The sequence below is a fragment of the Kogia breviceps genome, chromosome 14 (genome assembly GCF_026419965.1).
Source record: "Kogia breviceps isolate mKogBre1 chromosome 14, mKogBre1 haplotype 1, whole genome shotgun sequence".
NCBI lineage: Eukaryota > Metazoa > Chordata > Mammalia > Artiodactyla > Physeteridae > Kogia > Kogia breviceps.
Window position 1 is genome coordinate 18,420,314 of NC_081323.1, and position 19,376 is coordinate 18,439,689.

Genomic DNA, 19,376 nt, shown 5'->3' on the forward strand with positions numbered 1-19,376 from the left:
CACTAGCTGTTCAACAATGTTTATCACATTAAAAAAAAATGGAGTACAGGTTGTTTTCATTGTTCCTTCTTAGAGGAAAAAAAAAAGTTGACATAAAGGTTGTTGCAGAAACTGGATTTCTGACAGGCTTGTTTCCAGAACAATGAATCATCTGGGATTTGATGCTTACGGTGGTGGGAAGACAGGCAGCCTCTAGTATGACTTGTCCTAACGCCAAACTGAAATGTACGAGGCAGGGACCACCCTGTTCTAGCCTGCGGTTTGCATCACCATTTCCAAGGTGTCCTCGGAGCGTGGAAGCAGCATGGGTGCTTGTGTATGCCCATTTCTGGTGTTAAGGATAGAGGCAATTTTCTCCTCTCCCTCACCGGTTGTGGGCAGGGGGGCGGGGCTTACACCACTGTTTTTTGAGTAACCCATCAGTGTAGGGGGCACTGCCTTCTTCATAGAACTTGGTGGTCATATGTTCTTTAAGTCTCAGACTCAAGGATTATTTATTGCGCCCCACTGCTTTCTTGCTGGGTGAACCTGGCATGAAGTGGGAGGACACACTCACCCAGGCCTGCAGCTGTGGCCACGTGTCATGGGCAGCAAGACTGGCTGCCGGAGTGTCTCCTCAACCACTCCTGGTGGCCCGTTGAAGGTGGGAAGGGAAGCAAAGGAACCTGCACAGGCTCCCTGCAGGAGGCAGACTCGTAGGTCGGGCGGCAGGCAGTTGATGTCTGGCCAGGATGGTCAGATTTAGCAAATAAAAATAAAGGATGTCCACTTAACTTTGAATTTCAGATAAATAACAAAAGATTTTTTAGTATAAGTATGTCCCATGTAATATTTGGGACATACTTATACTAAAAAAACATTCATTGGCATCTGAAATTCAAACTTCATGGGATATCCTTTATTTTTACTGGTTGAATCTGGCATCCCTAGGACTGGTCAAATAGCTAAGGAGTACTCAGCACATGGGGTTTGCAACGGCCTCCTGCTTAATGCTGCCACATACAGCTTCCACCTGTCACTGCCCTGCTCCAGAACTATGTGTGGCTCCCAGCTGCTTCCATAGAGCAACTAGGACTCCCTGGCTGCTGTGCTGGGCCTTGCTCTTCTGCCAGGCCAGCTGCCCTGCTTGGGCCCTTTCCCACCTCTGCCCCTTCTCATGTTTTCCCTGCCTGGCATTTCTCCTGCCCATTCCCCGTAGTAATTGCAAACACTTTTTGAGCACCTACTGGGTGCAGGCAACATGCTGCGTTTTTCATTTGCATTGTCTCATTTGATTGTCACAAAACCTAGTACAGGAGGGACAGTAGTTATCCTATTTTGCCAGTGAAACTGATGCTCTAAAATGTGATTCTTGGGGCTTCCCTGGTGGCACAGTGGTTGAGAGTCCGCCTGCCGATGCAGGGCACATGGGTTCGTGCCCCGGCCTGGGAGGATCCCACATGCCGCGGAGCGGCTGGGCCCGTGAGCCATGGCCGCTGAGCCTGCGCGTCCGGAGCCTGTGCTCCGCAATGGGAGAGGCCACAACAGTGAGAGGCCCGCATACCGCAAAAAAAAAAAAAAAAAAGTGATTCTTTTTAAAAAATTGAAGTATAGTTGATTTACAATATTGTGTTAGTTTCAAGTGTACAGCAAAGTGATTTGGTTATATATATATATATATATATATATATATATATATATATACATATATCCTTTTTCAGATTCTTTTCCATTACAGGTTATTACAAGATATTTAATATAGTTCCATGTGCTATACAGTAATCCTTGTTGTTTATCTATTTTATATATAGTCGTGTGTATCTGTTAATTCTATATGCCTAACTTATCCCTCTCCCCCTTTCCCCTTTGGTAATCATAAGTTTGTTTTCTATGTCTGTGAGTCTGTTTCTGGTTTGTAAATAACTTCATTTGTATTATTTTTTAGATTCCACATATAAGTGATATATAATATTTGTCCTTCTCTGTCTGACTAACTTCACTTAGCATGATAATCTCTAGGTCCATCCATGTTGCTGCAATTGGCAATATTTCATTCTTTTTTATGGCTGAGTATATCACATCTTTATCCATTCATCTGTTGATGGACACTTAGGTTGCTTCCATGTCTTGGCTATTGTAAATAGTGCTGCTGTGAACATTGGGGTGCATTTATCTTTTTGAATTAGTTTTCATCTTTTCTAGATATATGCACAGGAGTGGAATTGCAGCATCATATGGTAGCTCTATTTTTAGTTTTTTAAGGAACCTCTATACTGTTTTTCAGAGTGGCTGCGTGAATTTACATTCCCACCAACAGTATAGGAGGGTTCCCTTTTCTTCAACCCTCACCAGCATTTATTTGGCCATCTGTATGATTCTTTTTTTTTTTTTTTTTTTTTTTTTTTTGCGGTACGCCGGCCTCTCACTGTTGTGGCCTCTCCCGTTGCGGAGCACAGGCTCCGTGGCCATGGCTCACGGGCCCAGCTGCTCCGTGGCATGTGGGATCTTCCCGGACCAGGGCACGAACCCATGTCCCCTGCATCGGCAGGCGGACTCTCAACCACTGCGCCACCAGGGAAGCCCCATCTGTATGATTCTTTGAAGAAATGTCTATTTAGGTCTTCAGCCCATTTTTTGATTGGGTTGTTTGTTTTTTGATATTGAGTTGTATGAGCTGTTTCTATATTTTGGAAATTAAGCCCTGCGTCATTTGCAAATACCTTCTCCTAGTCTGTAGGTTGTAAGACATAATTCTTTTTTTAAAAAAAATAAATTTATTTATTTTATTTCTGGCTGTGTTGGGTCTTTGTTGTTGTGTTGCGGCTTTCTCTAGTTGCGGCGACCAGGGGCTACTCTTCGTTGCAGTGCGCAGGGTTCTCATTGTGGTGGCTTCTCTTGTTGTGGAGCATGGGCTCTAGGCATGAGGGCTCAGTAGTTGCAGCACACAGGCTCAGTAGTTGTGGAGCAAGGGCTTAGTTGCTCCGTGGCATGTGGGATCTTCCCAGACCACTGCTCGAACTTATGACCCCTGCATTGGCAGGCAGATTCTTAACCACTGTACCACCAGGGAAGTCCCAGACATGATTCTTAAAGTGTGGTCCCTGGGCCAGCAGCTGCAACATCACCTGGGAACTTGTTAGAAATGCACACTCTCAGGCCCTACTCCAGATCTACTGAATCAGAAACTCTGAGGGTGGGGCCCAGCAATCTGTATCTGAATAAACTCCCTTCCCCCACACCAAAGGGTTTCTAGTTTGGGACCTGTTGTTCTAAGACATGAAGTAACTGCAGGAGCCTCCCATCCAGGCAGAGGTATAGAGGATATAGAGGTGTAGAGGACTGCCAGGCAGGGCATTTATGATCATTCTGAGCCCCATGCCTGGGTGAGGCACTGGAGCTGCTGCAGCGACGGCACAGTCTTGGTGGGGGGAGGGAGAAGGGAAAGAAGAACAGTCGGGCAGTCAGGCAGTTGTGATGTAAGGTAGCAGGATGGGAGGGTCCAGGAAAGCTTTCCCGAGTAGATATCTATCTAAGCCTGAAAAAGAAATTGGAATTAGTTAGATGAAGAAGGGTGGGAACGGTGATACAAGTGTACTGACTAGTTTGTACAGAGGCCGGGCAGAGCTACCTGGGGATAGTTCAGTCTTTTTTTTTTTTTTAATTATTATTTATTTATGTTTTGGCTGTGTTGGGTCTTCGTTGCTGCGCGCAGGCTTTCTCTAGTTGCGGTGAGCAGGGGCTGCTCTTCGGTGCCGTGCACAGCCTTCTCCACTGCGGTGGCTTCTCTTGTTGTGGAGCACGAGCTCTAGGCCCTTGGGCTTCAGTAGTTGTGGCACTCGGACTTAGTAGTTGTGGCTTGCGGGCTCTAGAGCGCAGGCTCAAGTAGTTGTGGCGCACGGGCTTAGTTGCTCTGAGGCATGTGGGATCTTCCCGGACCAGGGATCAAACCCATGTCCCCTGCATTGGCAGGCGGATTCTTAACCACTGGACCACCAGGGAAGTCCGATAGTTCTTGACGGAAGCTGTGACAGTGTGAGTAGGGGGCGGGGGGAATCAGATAGTGTGTTTGTTGGGGGAGGGAGTGCGGGGTCCTCTGCCCTCAAAGCAAAAGAAGAAGCTTTAATGGGTATTGAGAAAAAGTCCTCCGGCTTCCATGTGGAGCAGGCGCTAGGGAAGATAGCAGGGGAGGGGAGGGAGGCGAGGAGAGACCCAGGGGGTGTCAGGCCTTCCGTCGTCCCTAGATCCAGCCTGCTTCTGACCTCCAAGGCAGCTGCAGAGACTCAGCCCCCAATAACAGCTTTGGTCAGATGGAGTTGCAGCAACCAAGGCTTGCTCCTTCCGGGGCTAAGGGGTGGGCCTGGGGAAGCAGCCCCACCAGACCCCTCCCACCACTACCGGCCCGCCCCCCATGGTCCGCCCCCACCGCCGGCCTCGCCCCCAGACTCAGCCCCTCCTGCAGCTGCAGGCTGGAGGTTGCTTTTCCTTTCCTTGCTCTCTTTCCCTGCTGATGTGGCTAAGGCTGCGGTGCTACTGGGGCCTCTTCTCCCAGGCCCTTCAGGGACAGCCTCTGGATGCGGTCAGGGATCCCTAGGCTGGAGGGCAGGAGACTTCCGTTGCTGTCCCCTACTCCTGCCAACCAAGCCGTTGGTGCCAGCCGAGGACTGGCCCGGCCTGACCAGGTTGCCTGGCAGTGTGGGCTGCGGCTGGGCAGTTCCCTGCTCCAACTGTCCTTCCCGGAAAAACGTCAGTTTGACCGAACTCTTTTGGAATCCATTTGTGATTTCTAGCCTAGGGAAGAAAACTAAAAGATCATTAACCATTCTATGAAGTGGATGGAGCTTTCTGTGTGTTCTAAAATCCCTGCAGGACTTACCAGCTGTCCCATGGGCTGGACCTTCAGCAAAGGGACCTCTTATTTTTCCTCTTTTTATTTATATATACTTTCTGGCCCCATTCCCCTCTATCTGGCATCCAGAATCATGTCTCAGTATGCTTTTCAACTGAAGGAGGGTCTAGCATGGATGTTCAAAATATTTAAATTTTGTTCATAAATCGAATGATAATAGATGTTCAAAAATATTGTTTAGAGATAAGTTGATGCTGGGCCTTGGATTATATATAGATGGAGTATGTACAGGAGGGTCAGGCGCAGTGGAAGTGGGTGGAAGTGGTGAGTGAAGCCGTGGAAGTGGTGAGTGAAACCATGAAAGTGAGTGCAAGGAGATGGCCTGTCTGACCTTGAATATGGGGCAAAACCATGGGCATTGAGGAGTCATTGATGGTTGTTGAGCAGGAGAGTGACACGGTATTGGTAGTCACTGTGCTAGATCCTTTGTAAATGTTATATTCACTCTCCTGCCCACATTGTTCTCTCTACCTGGGCAGTGGTTCCCTCTCCTGTCCATATAGTTAACTCATTTTTTAGATTCCGGCTCCATTGTTCCTTCCTCAGGAAAGCTTTCAGTGGCAGAGAGACTCTAAGGTCACCCCTGTATTCCCACCTCCTGGTGTTCATGCCTTTGTGTAATCCCTTCCTCTTGAGTGTGAGTGGGGCCTGTGACTTGCTTTTAATCAGTAGAATATAGCAAAGGTAATGGGATGTCACCTCCAATAGTATATTACATCATATAAGAGTCTTGGACTTCCCTGGTGGCACAGTGGTTAAGAATCTGCCTGCCAATGCAGGGGACACGGGTTTGAGCCCTGGTCCAGGATGATCCCACATGCCGTGGAGCAGCTAAGCCTGCGTGGCACAACTACTGAAGCCTGCGCGCCTAGAGCCCTTGCTGCACAACAAGAGAAGCCACCTCAATGAGAAGCCCATGCACCGCAACGAAGAATAGCCCCTGCTCGCTGCAACTAGAGAAAGCCCACGTGCAGCAACAAAGGCCCAGTGCCTCCAAAAATAAATAAATTTACTAAAAAAAAGAGTTGCTAGCAGACTAGCCCTGGAGACTCTCCTTGCTCACTTGATGAAGTAAACAGCCATGTAGAGGAAACAAACATGTCAAGGAACTCTGGGTGGCCTCTAGAAGCTGACAGTCAGCGAGAAGCTAGGGTCCTTGGTTCTACAGCCACGGGGAAATGAATCCTGCCAACAACCTGAGGGGGCTTGGAAACAATTGCTCCCCAGCCGAGTCTCCAGATGAGAATGCAGCCAAGCTGTCACCTTGATTACAGCCTTGTGAGTCCCTAAGGCAGAGACTCAGCCAAGCCATGCTCAGATTCCCGACTCTCACAGAAACTGAGATGATAAATGTATGTTGTTTAAAGCCCTAAGGTGGTAGTGATTTGTTACAGCAATAACTAACTAATACACCTTCTGGCTAGGTTAAATTTCCCTTACATAGGCTCTCATAACATCATGTGCTTTTTCATCTTACTCTTTTATGTGAACTTTATTTATATATACCATTTGATGAATGCTATGTCTTCATGAGGGTACTTTCTGTTCATCACTGTACCCTAGAGCCTCACTTGGTGCCTGTCACTTAGAATAAGACCCGTAATAAGTATTAGTTGCATGTGTTAGTGAGTGAATGCTCTTATTTAATCTTTACTCAGCCTAGTAAAGTGGGAAGCATTGTTACATATGAAGAAAGGGAAACCAGTTATTAATATGTACTCAAAAGTATACTGAACAAAATGTTATTATCTTATACTTAATAAAATTCTGGTTGTGCATACCACTCTAGCCTAATTTTTAGTATGACTAAAGAATAAATGATTTGGGAGCAGGTTATAGATTACATGGTATGACATCCTTCATGGAGCATTGCATTTGCTGAAAAAGCACAACTATCAAAAATTTTTTCTGGGCTCCTTTTGTTTCCCCGAAGCCTTCTCATAACCTTTACTTATTCTTCTGAAATTCCTGCCCTGTTAACAATGACAGGCCGTCATCTAATGCTTTGTATGATTCAACCTGTATTCAAAGTCACTCTCATCAACTTCATAAACTCTGCATCTTCGGCAAGATTGGCACTTTCATTTTGCACTCTCTTGTGTTGGACTCTCAGCGGTCAAATCCATCTGACAGCGGGATGTCAGTTCGGGTTAGATCTCTGCTCAGGACCCTCCAATGGCTCCCACCCTCCTACCTCCCACCTCTCTGCTGTTCCCTCCCACTACACTCCCCCAAAGGACTTACTCTGCAGCCAACAGGGTTACCACCTCATGGATGTTTAAGCACACAGGCACACTCCCCCTTGTCCTGGAGGTTCCCTCTGTTCAGAAGGCTCTTTGCCCAGATATCAACGTGACTCACTCCCTCACCCACTTAGGAGCACTCAGATGTCACCTTTCTACCGGGACCACTCCCATGCATCTTTCCCTGTTCTGATCTTTTAAAGTAGCACTAACCACCCATGCACATGCTATATAATTGACTTATTTCTGATATTTGATGTGAATCTGTCTCCTCCTTTGAGAATGTAGGCCCTATGAAGATAAGACTCTGGATCTGTCTTCACTGATACATCCCAAGAATGGGGTCTGGCACATAGTAGGTATCCAGTAAAGAAGCCTGGGTGAGAGTCCACATCTTTGATGGTCTTGTCTCCACCTTGGCGTCTGCATCCCTTGCTTCTGGCCTGTCTCCCTCTGGCCTCTCTCACCGTGCTCTGGACCTTGTGCAGGTGATATGACTTGTTGCCAGTATCTGCCTGACACAGTAGGGCCTTCCTAGGGGGTCAGTGTTTGAATCTTGCTGTATCTCTGCCAAGTCTCCCACTGAATACTAAATTCCATATTCTTAAATTTCTTTAAGGGCAAGAGAATTCAAGAGGAAGGAGCAAGGAGAAAAGAGACGATGCAGGAAGCAGTAGGAGAGGGTGGAAGGGAGAAGACAGTCACGGATTTTCCTGGGGTCCCCACCCAGTCAGCTCTCCAAGCGGCTTGAGGAGCAGCCAGCAGTGAGTAAGGGCTGCGTGCCACATATTCTGAGCTGGGTGCCACGTGTCATGAGCTGGGGGCCACATATTGTGGGCTGGAAGGCCACGTGGCAGAAGCAGTCCCGTTAAGTCACAGGACACACAGCCACACTGCTTTGTAAAGCTTGGTGTGTGGAGTATTTTTGTTTTTTACAACCCAGCTGTCTGTGTAATGACTTCCTTCCCTCTGTCTTGTTCACAGAGGTGTCCCTGGACGACCAGCTGAGTCACCACATTCCTTGCAGCTTAAAACACTGGCCTAAGCACAGGGGCCCAGTTCCGTCATGTAGGTGGGACCTTTGAAGGCTGCCAGGGAGTGCCTTGGAAAGACAAGCTACAGAGCTCCTGTCTCTCACCTGCACCTCTCCCCAAAAACAGGATTTAAAAAACAAGTGAAAATAGAAATTCTGTCTGTTAAACACTAGGGAATGGCCAAAGCCATGTGTCACGCACTGAACAATTATTTGTCAGTAACCATGAAGTCTATACCAAATTGAGTGTGGGTAGGTACGGGGGGCCGGGCACCAAGAATGACATCCGTGCCTTCTGTCCTGTTGCTGCATGAAGGGTCAGAAATCCAGGTTAAGAGACTGGGAACTCTCATGCTCAGCTGGCAGAAATGGAAACTTGCTCAGTCCTTCCATAAAATAAGCAAAATAAACAGGCAGTTTTCAGCAAAAGTAAGTATGCATGGGGCAGAGAATTCAGCAATCTTACTCCTTGAAATATGTTTTAAAGAAAGTTTGCTCAGATACATAAGAAGACAAGATAGGTGAGCAGGAGGCAGAAGTGAGTCAGTAAACCATGATGGAGGCAGGCCTGGGAATTCTATACAGCACTGAGAAATGATGAGTTAGATGTACATCCAACAGCATGGATGAAACGTAAAGTGTTAAGTGGGGAAGACAGTAAAAGAGATTTAAAGTACAGTGCTTTTCCAGTTTTACTGAGTTATGATTGATATACAGTAAACCCCATATATTTAAAGTGTACAATTTGAGTTTTGACATGTGTAGATACCCATGAAACCATCACCACTATCAAGCTACTGAATATATCCATCTCCCCACCAAGTATGAAGTTCAACAGATGTTGAACACCTATTAAGTTAGAAAAAAAAAGTTCAGCAGTGTGTGTAATATAATCCCATAGTTATAATAACAAAACATGTTTAGGTACCCTGAAAAAATCTGGAAGAACGTATACCTAACTAAATTGTATTTGTTATTGGGAATCTTGCAAAAGCTGCATGGCCGCATTGCACCTTGCACCTCAGAAACTATCCATACCTGTTAGCCCAAATCATGGTCTCCAGGTTTCCAGTGAAGGTTTAACACACTATAAATTTGTCATTATGGTCCCCTAACTTTGAGTGACTTTATTAAAATGTCACTGAGGCCATCACAATGGACCCTGACAGAAGGGTGCCTGACTCTATCATTCTCCACCCCGATATCAGAGAGCTGTGTCAATAATTTCCTTTAGTTCACCTCCCAGTCATTTTCTCTTATCATCCCTCCAAACAGGAGATATTCCAGCAGTGGGCTGATTGTGGCTGAGGGCAAAAGAATGATTCCTGAACTTGTTTTCAAATTCATCTTTTGTTACTGCTCTTCTCATATCTCATAAGTACAGGAGTGGAGGAAGTCTGTGGGGGCAGGGGCATATTTAGTTTTGTCTGGTTATGGGTTTTATATAAAGGCCATCATTAAGTGTGTGTTCTTTTCTGTCTGGCTTCTTTCACTCCACATTATTTGTCAGAGTCTTCCATGTTGTTGTGTGCAGCTGTAGTTCATTCACTTTTAGTGCAGCATATAGCATTCCATTGGGTGACTATACCACAATTTATTTATCCCGGCAACTACTAATTGACATTTGCATTGTTTCCAACTTGGGACTATTATAAATAATGCTGCTGTGAACATTTTGGTACGTGTCTACTGCTCTACCTGAGCATGTTTTTCTCTTAGGTATATACTTTGGAGCAGAATTGCTGGGTTATAAGTATGCCTTATGCTTAATTCTGAAAAATAATGCCGAACTGTTTTCCAAAATGATTATACACGTACAGTCCGCCCCAGCAATATATACGAGCTCGCCTTGTACATTCACTAACAGTTCTCACCAGCTGTTGGTACTGTCAGAATTTGTACTTTTAGCCATCTGGTGGGTCTGTAGTAGTTGCTCACTGTGGTTCATTTTCTTGATTACTAAGGAGGCTAAACACCTTTCATGTTGTTGGCCATTTGGATTTTCTTGATGTGAAGTGAAGAGCCTGTTCTTGCCCACTTTTCTATTGGGCTATCTTTGCATTATTTATTTATAGTAGGGGTTTTTTTGGTATATTCTGGATATAAACCCTTTGTCAGTTATATGCATTGCAAATCTTTCTCCTCTGTAGCTTCCCTCTTCACTCTGCTAATAATGTTTCTTGATGAACAGAAGCTCTTAACTGTAAAAAAAAAAAAAAAGTCCAATTTATCAGTCTTTCCTTTGTGGTTAGTGCTTTTTCTGTCTTGTTTAAGAAAACCTTTTCTACCTTGAGGGCATGAAAATATTATTGTATGTTATCTTCTAAATCTGTGTTGTTTTACCTTACATATACATAAGTCCATAATCCAACAGAAATTGGTTTTTTGTTTATTGAATAAATGAAGTTAAATTGGAATAACGCATCCCATATATACACCCATTCATTTATTGAGTTTCTTCTGTGTGTCAGGCCATGTTTATTGTTTTACTTTTCATATTTAGGTCCATAATCCATCAGAAGTTGGCTTTTGAGTATGGTGTGAGATAGGGTTCCAATGTCATTTTTCCCATATGGATATTAAATTGACTCAACACTATTTATTCAAAAGAACATTACCCCACACTGTTCTGCAGTGCTATCTTTATTATTATTCTGGGGTTTTTTTTTGGGGGGGGCGTCTCTCTTCTGTCCATTAGTTTTCATCTACTCTTGTGCCAATACCATACTGTCGTAGTTATTAGAGCTTTATTATAAGTCTTATTAGCTGATAGAGAAAATCTTCCCACCTTGAACTTCTTCAAGAGTATCTTAGCTGTTCTTGGCTTTCTGCAGTTTCACATAAGTTTTACATTAGAATCATCTTGTCGTGTTCCATATGAAAATCAGCTGGGATTGCTTTGACTCTATAGACCAACTGGAGAGAATGATAGCTTTACATTATTGGGTCTTTTCATCTAATTAACATGGTATTTTTCTCCATTATTCATTTATTCTTTAATATCTATTAAAATGTTTGTGGTTTCCTCCATAGAGGTCTTACATGTTTTTTGTAAGATCCACCTATAGGTACTTGTTGTTTTTTTTTTTTTTTTTGCTACTTCGAAACGATTTTGACTATTCTTTTTAAAAACTCTTTTCTGATTCTTGCTGGAGTATAGAAATAAGGTTGATTTTGGTATATTGATTTTGCAACCCAGAAGAGAGCCTTCATTAGAACCTGACCATGGTGGCACCCTGATCTCAGACTTCCAGCCTCCAGAACTGTGAGAAATAAATTTTTATTGTTTACAAGCTACTGAGTGCTATTTTGTTATAGCAGCCAGACTAAGACAGTCATTTTTTAGTTCTAGAAGTTTGTTTGAGATTCCTTAGGATTTTCTAGCTACACAATCATGTCATCTTTGAATAGAGATAGTTCTATTTTATTCTTTCCTGTCTTTATGACTTTTTCTTTTTTGCCTTACTGCCCTGGCTAGGACATCTAGTAAAATGTCGATTAGAGGTGGTATTAGCTGATATCCTTGCTCTGTTCCTGACTTTAGGAGGAAAATGTTCAATATTTTACCATTAAGGATGGTGTTAACTCTAGAGTTTTTACATACCCTATATCAGATTGAGAAGTTCTTTCCTATTCCTAGGTTGCTGAGAGGTTTTATTGTGAGTAGATGTTGAATTTCATCAGATGCTTTTTCAGCATCTATTCAGATGATCAAATTGTCCCCCCCCCCTTTTTTTTCCCTGTGGTATGCGGGCCTCTCACTGTTGTGGCCTCTCCCTTTACGGAGCACAGCCTCAGGACACGCAGGCTCAGCAGCCATGGCTCCTGGGCCTAGCTGCTCCGCGGCATGTGGGATCTTCCCGGACCGGGGCAGGAATCCGTATCCCCTGCATCGGCAGGCGGACTCTCAACCACTGCGCCACCAGGGAAGCCCTATTTTTCCCTTTTATGCTGTTAATGTGGTTGGTAGTTTTTAAATGTTAAACCAATTTGCATTCCTGGGATAAAATCCACTTAGTTGTGATTTTATTACCGTTTTTATTTATTGCTGGATTTGATTTGGCTAACATTTTGTTAAGAGTTGTTGCATTTACGGTCATGAGAGATATTGATCTGTGATATTTTCTTGTTGTCATGTTCATACCAGGTTTTGGTAGTAGGATTATGCTGCCCTTGTAAAATAAGTTGGGAAGTGTTTCCTCTATTTTCTGAGAGAATTTGTATAAGTATTATTTCTTATTTAAATATTAGCTGGAATATTTCCATTCTTTTATCTTTTAAACCTATATGTCCTTATAATAAAGTGTGTCTCTTATTAACATCAGATAGTTCAGTCTTGTTTTTTCTTTGTTTGTTTAAATTCAGCCTGTCCATATTTTTCTTTTTATTCGAATATTTAGTCCACTTACATTTAACATACTTACAGGTATGGTTCCAAATCTTTTACATCTATAATCTTGTTGTTTCTCTTCTATATGTCCTGCCTGGGTTTTGTTCCTGTTTTCCTCTTTTTTTTCCTTCTTTTGGATCAGCCAAATGTTTTTTATTATTCCATTTTATCCTCTCTATTAGATTTTTTAAATTGTGGTAAAATGTACATAGCACACAATTTACCATTATAACCATTTATAAATGTACAGTTCATTGGTTTTAAGTACATTCACATTTTTGTGCAACCAATCTCCAGAACCAGTTTCATCTTGCAAAACTGAAATGCTATATCCATGAAACAATAACTTCCCATTCATCCCTCCCCAGAATCCATGGCAACCATCATTCTACTTTCTATCAGTATGAATTTGACCATTCTACGTATTTCATATAAATGGAATCATACAGTATTTGTCTTTTTGTGACTGATTTATTTTCAATTAGCATTATATCCTCAAAGTTCATCTATGTTGTAGCATTTGTCAGAATTTAATTTTCTTTCTTTTTAAGACTAAATAATATTCCACTGTATGTATTTACTACATTTTGTTTTTCCATTCATCTGTCAATGAACATTTGGGTTCCTTCTACCTTTTGGCTATTGTATGCCTTTTGGCTAATGCTGCTATGAATATGAGTGTACAAATATCTCTTTGAGACCCTGCTTTCAATTCCTTTCCCATTGGATTTTAGATAAACCATTTAAAATACATATTTTAAGTGCTTGCTTTAGAGATTATAATATACATTCTTAACTTATTGCATAGTAATTTGAATTAGTATTTTACAATATTCCACACAATGTAAGAACCTTATAACAGTGCAATTTCCTTTACTGCTCCTATCTTGTATGGTATTTTTGTCATATGTTTTACTTCTTCATGTTACAAATCCACAGTACATCGTTGTTGTTGCGTTAAATAGTAATTTATTTTAAATTTAGAGTTTTTATATTTATCCACATATATATCCTTTCCCATGATCTTCATTTTGTCTTATAGATCTATGCTTCTACCTAGAATTGTTTTTCTTTGACTTGAAAAACTTTTGGTTCTTGTAGTATAGGCTTGTGGCATTGAATTCTCCAAGTTGCTTTTTTTTTTCCTGGCCTGAAAATGTCTTTATGTCATTTAATTTGTGAAAGCTATTTTCACTGAGTACAAAATTCCTTGGGTGGCAGTTTTCTTCCCCCTGTAAACTTTAAAGATATCGTTTTAGTCTTCTATCTTCTTTTTGATGAGAAGCAGGTTGTCATTCTAATTGTTCTTTCTCTGAAATATGTCTTACTTTTTCTTCTGCCTACTTTTAAGTAGTTTGACTATGTTGTTGGCTTTTAGTAGTTTGACTATGTTGTGTCTAAGATGTGGTTTTCTTTATATAGTATTCAATGTATTATTTATTTGCTGAGCCTCTTGAACCTGTCAATATCTTTCATTAATTTTGAAACATTCTTAACTGTCATCTCTTCAAATATTTTTTTCTTTCCACTCTCTCTTCTCCTTCAGTGACTCAAATTACTTTTGTTTCTATTTAATTGGGAGTTTATTGGCAATAACTCTAATAAACATGTATGGTTTGTGACTTGACTCTGAAATATCAGTTTGATTCAAATATATTAGCAATATTTGGCCTGTAGAGTATCTATGACATTTAAAAAACCCACAAAGTGTTAATTTTGGGCAACCACTTTAAAGAAAGAAAAAAAATTTGTAAAAATTCTAAAGCCATAGAAAAATCAGACTGGATGTATTTTTAAAAATTCATTAATTTATTTATTTTTGGCTGTGTTGGGTCTTCGTTGCTGTGCATGGGCTTTTCTCTAGTTGCGGCGAGGGGGGGCTACTCTTCACTGCAGTGCACTTCTCTTGTTGCGAGCATGGACTCTAGGCACACAGGCTTCAGTAGTTGTGGCACACAGGCTCTGTATTTGTGGCTCGCGGGCTCTAGATAGCAGGCTCAGTAGTTGTGGCTCACGGGTTTAGTTGTTCCGTGGCATGTGGGATCTTCCCAGACCAGGGCTTGAACCCGTGTCCCCTGCATTGGCAGGTGGATTCTTAACCACTGCACCACCAGGGAAGTCCTGATATGATATGGTGTTTGTCTTTCTCTTTCTGACTTACACCACTTAGTATGATAATCTCTAGTTGCATCCATGTTGGCACACATGGCTTTATTTCGTTCTTTTTTTTATGACTGAGTAGTATTCCATTGTATATATGTACCACATCTTCTTTATCCATTCGTCTGTCAATGGACATTTAGGTTGTCTCCATGTCTTGGCTATTGTGAATACTGCTTCTATGAACATAGGGGTGCATGTATCTTTTTGAATTATAGTTTTGTCTGGATATATGCCCAGGAGTGGGATTGCTGGATCATAAGGTAATTCTATTTTTAGTTTTCTGAGGAACCTCCATACTGTTTTCCACAGTGGCTGCACCAACTTACATTAGAGGGCAGCATGTTGAATCTTAGTCCTGTGGTCCAATGTGGGAAAAGGAGGAAGGCAGGCTGGGCCAGACTAGGGCTAGGGAAACAGAACCAGCCACAGAGATGGGCTATCCTGACTGAGGTGGTATGAGGCACAGGGTCTAGCAGGTGGAAGAGGGGAGGGGAGAAGCCAGGACTGTAGAGAAGCTGAGAATGTGACTGGGGATGACTCTGTAGTCCAAGGCCTCTGTTCACCTGGGCCAGAGCAAGTTCTCTTCCCTGGTCCTGGGCAGCTTGGCTGGCCAGTGTCTCCTCCAGGCCAACCAGTGCCCATTTGTATAACCTTGGCTGAATCTGGACACTCTGGACAACTTCATTATTTTTCTCCCTGCATCCATTCTGAGCCCTCCATTCTGATCTGCACCCAGCACGTTGTCCCTACACCTTTACTGAAGGGCTCTTAGGGTACAACTCAACTTACTACCACTACCTTCAAGGCCCTGCATGATCTGGCCACTGTCTGCCTCTCCAGCCTGATCTCCTCCCATTATCTGCCTCATTGTCCATGCACCTTCTCCCTCTTTGTTTAAATCACCATGTACCCTTGACAGCCACAGGGCCTATGCATGTGCTGTTCCCTCTACAGGGAGCACTCTTCTTTTCCATATTTTCCTAGTGTTATGGACTAAACATATGTGTACCCCCAAAATTCATATGTCGAAGCCCTAACTTCCAGTGTGGCTGTATTTGGAGTAAGGAAGTCATTAAAGTTAAATGAGGTCATGAGAGTGGGCCCCTGATCCCACAGGATTAGTGTCCTTATAAGAAGAGATACCAGAAAGTTTACTCTTTTTCTCTCCCCATGCACACATATGAGGACACAGTGAGAAAGCAGCCATGTGCAAGCCAGGAAGAGAGTCTTCACCAAAACTGAATTGGCTGGAAGCTTGATCTTGGGCTTCCAGCCTCAAGAATTGTGAGAATATTAATTTCTGCTGTTTAAGCCACCTGGTCTATGGTATTTTGTTATGGCAGCCCAAGCACACCAATACATCCAGTTTAACCCCTATTTTCCCCTTTAGATCTCACACCAACTATTTCTCTAAACATCTTTGATCCAAAGCCTCCTATTTCTGGGTCTCATGGTACCATGCACCATGTAAGATTTATGTTTTTGATTATTTGACCAATATCTGCCCGACATACTAGACTATAAATTCCATGAAGGTCTTTGGTTTTATTCAAGACCCGCATACCCAGAACCTAACACACAGCCAGGTACATAGTAAGTGCACAATACATATTTACTGGGAAAAAGAGTGGTGGGTGGGGACAGACAATGCCTTGAGCTGGGAGGCTTTTATGGATGTTCGAGTTCATCTCTGGTCTAGCAGCATCCCTCTAGCACTCTCTACTGACAAAGCCAAACATTGTGCCACTGACAAAAAAGAAGTGTTGACAGAATTCAACTCCAGTATCACAAAGCAAGGCGAGGAAGGGTGGATTTAGAGCAGAGAGGCAATAAGTTGGCATAACTGGATTCAGAACTTTTCTTAAGAAGACTAATGGGACTTCCTTTTTAACTTTTGAGTTCTCATCACACATCAGACACCATGGTAACAGCAACATGTGGATTATCTCACTCAATTCTCACAACATTAGGGGGTTAAGTCAGTTTACTCAAGCTCACACAGCAAGTAAATGGGGAATACAGGATTCAAATTCAGGAGTTTTGGATTTAAATCCTACTTACTTACATACTGTATTAAACTAACTGCCTCTGGGATTCTGTCACTCCAGACTTTATAAAGGCAACATAAGGATTCGTGGAGAGCGATATGACCCTTGCTCTGAAATGAACTATGTACTGTTCATTAAGCTAAGGGGTCTGTCAATATCCTGGTCCTATACAATAGAGGTTGGGTTGTAATTCTATTGCATCAACTATACTTCTGGCAGTTTCTTTTCTGCTTGAGAAAGCTCCTCAGAATGTGAGTGAGTGCAGGTGACATTATCATACGGATCACCTTGAATTCATTTAAAATGTTTTTTAAAGGAAAATGATTTGCCTCCCTGGATAAACATTATTTGCCACATACCTCCCAACACTGGTATCAAGTGCATGCTGTTTCCTCTGCTTGGCGTCCTCTTCTCATCTACTCTTTACACCCAGCCCCACTGTCACCTCCTCTGGGAAGTCTTTCCATGCTCTCCTATATAGTACGAATGATGTCCTTCTCTCTGCTTCAGAAAGCAGTTGACACATACGTCTAGTGTTACATATTTTCTTCCAGAATTATTTCTTTCCATGTCTGGCTCCTCTGAAATACTGAGTTCTTAGTGGTTGGGAGAGTGTGTTGTTTATCTCTGTATCCCACAGTGCTGGATCAGAATAGATGCTCGAAAAAATTTCTTGAATAAATGAAATTTTAAACGGGAGTAACATATCCTATATACAGCTGTCCCTCAGTATCTGTGGGGGGCTGTTTCCAGGATCTGCTGCAGATACCAACATCCATGGATGCTCAAGCCCCATAGTTGGCGCTCCGTACCCCTGCTTCCACATCCTCGGATTCAACCAACCATGGATCGTGTAGTACAGTGGTATGTCTTTATTGAAAAAGATCCGTGACACGTGCAGTTCAAACCTGTGTTGTTCAAGGGTCAACTGTATGTATACTTACTCATTCAACAAATATTTATTGAACAGCTAAGCACATCAGGCCATGTTCCAGATGCTGCAGGTGGATAACACAAAGTTCCTGCTCTCAGAACATTACAGATGCTATTGAGCTCATAAGGGCTACGAGGAAAAGTAAAGCAAGATGATGGGAGAGAATGATGGGGCTTGGGACTTGATGTTTTAGGAGAGTGTTCTGGAAATGTCTTTCTGGGAAGGTGACTTCTGAATAGAAATTTGGATTAAGGGCATATGTGTTTCTGATATCTTGGGGGAAGAAACACTCAGTGCAAAGGTCCTGGGGTAGGAGTGAGCCTGCACGTTCCAGGAGCAAGATGGAGGCTAGTGTGACTGGAAAGTAGTGAGGGGGTTGAGTGGACAGAGATGCAGTTAGAGAGGTGGGGGAGTGTAAGGAGGGGGGAGGGGGGAGATCAAATAGGATCTTGGAGGCCCTTGAAAAAATATTTTTGGTTTTTGCTCTGTCTGAGATGGGAAGCCATTGGAGGCTTTAGAGGAGGGAAATAGGTTTTGACTTAGGATTTAAAAGAATCTCTCTGGCTGCTTGAGAACAAGCTCTATGAGAGCAGAGTGGAATCAGGGAGAACAGTTTGGAAGTTATTGCAGTATTCCAGGACAGAGAAGATGAGGGCTCAAATGAGGGTATTTTAAAGATAGAGCTGACAGACTTTGCTATTGGATTACATGTGGGATATAATAGGAAGTGAGGAGTCAAGGATGACCTAAAGGTTTGGCGGAAGCCACTGGAAGGATGGAATTGACCTTAACTGAGGTGGGGAAGACTGTGAAAGGAGCAAGTTGAGGGGCAAGTTCCACAGTTTGGCTTTGGACACGTCAAGTTGGACATATTGCTCAGCGCTTATGTTTATGTTCACTGGTTTTCAGGATCTGAAGGTTATAATGCAACCTGAAGTTAAAGTCAGTGTTGTTTATTGAACACCAGGCACTGTGCAGAAAGCTGCACGTGTGCTGTTATTTAATCCTTTCAGTCATTCCTATTGGCTTCATTACTGATATTTTCATTGCTTTTATGGATGAGAGATTAAATAGCATGTCCAAAGTCACTCAGCCAGTTATTAATCTGCTAGTATAATGCAGACTCGGGATTCCAACCTAGGTATGTCAGACTAGAGAGATGCTAAAGGTGGGGACCACTTTCTGGGCATATTTGCTACAGACATGGACTCCATAACAAAAAAGTTGCCTGGAATATGTGACAAAAGCTCAGAAAAGGGTCACCCTCACCTCAGGCGTTACAGGTTCCACAACAGAAGCTGTGAAAAAAGGGCATTATTGTACCTGAGGGGGCTAACTGATGCTTGAAAGTTCTCAAGTACCTGAAGACTTAATGTTAAGAAAGCAGTCATCGGAAGTCGTCGTTGTTGTTAAGAAACAGAAGAGATAAAAAATTGCGGTTCTGTGCTAGTGGGATAAAAGAAAAACCAACTCCCTGGCGATGCTCGTTGGGAAACACGGGAGTGGGAGAAGAGTGGCCGGGAAATGGCCAGGGTCCCTGCCCTGCCTGCATCTTTTTGAAAGTACAGCCTGGCGTGGCTTTTCTCAGGTGGTCCTCTAGAAGGACCAGGATACGGAGTACAAAAGCCGGGAACCTCCGGAGCCGCAGAACCCGCCCCCGGTCCTCTCCTTCTCCGCCCC

At 43.0% G+C, this 19,376-nt stretch overlaps 1 protein-coding gene across 3 annotated transcripts in view; it reads left to right on the plus strand.

Annotated features, from left to right (window-relative positions):
• ZHX3 (zinc fingers and homeoboxes 3) overlaps positions 1 to 19,376 on the plus strand; it is a 139,870-nt gene that overhangs the window by 862 nt on the left and 119,632 nt on the right. Inside the window, exon 2 of one of the 3 annotated variants that reach the window (XM_067012081.1) lies at positions 7,748 to 7,896. The exons of 1 other annotated variant lie outside the window; for it this stretch is intronic. The gene's annotated coding sequence lies outside the window, so the exon portion shown is untranslated. The remainder of the gene's footprint in view (positions 1 to 7,747; positions 7,897 to 19,376) is intronic. One more of the 3 variants, XM_067012086.1, reaches the window with a different exon arrangement.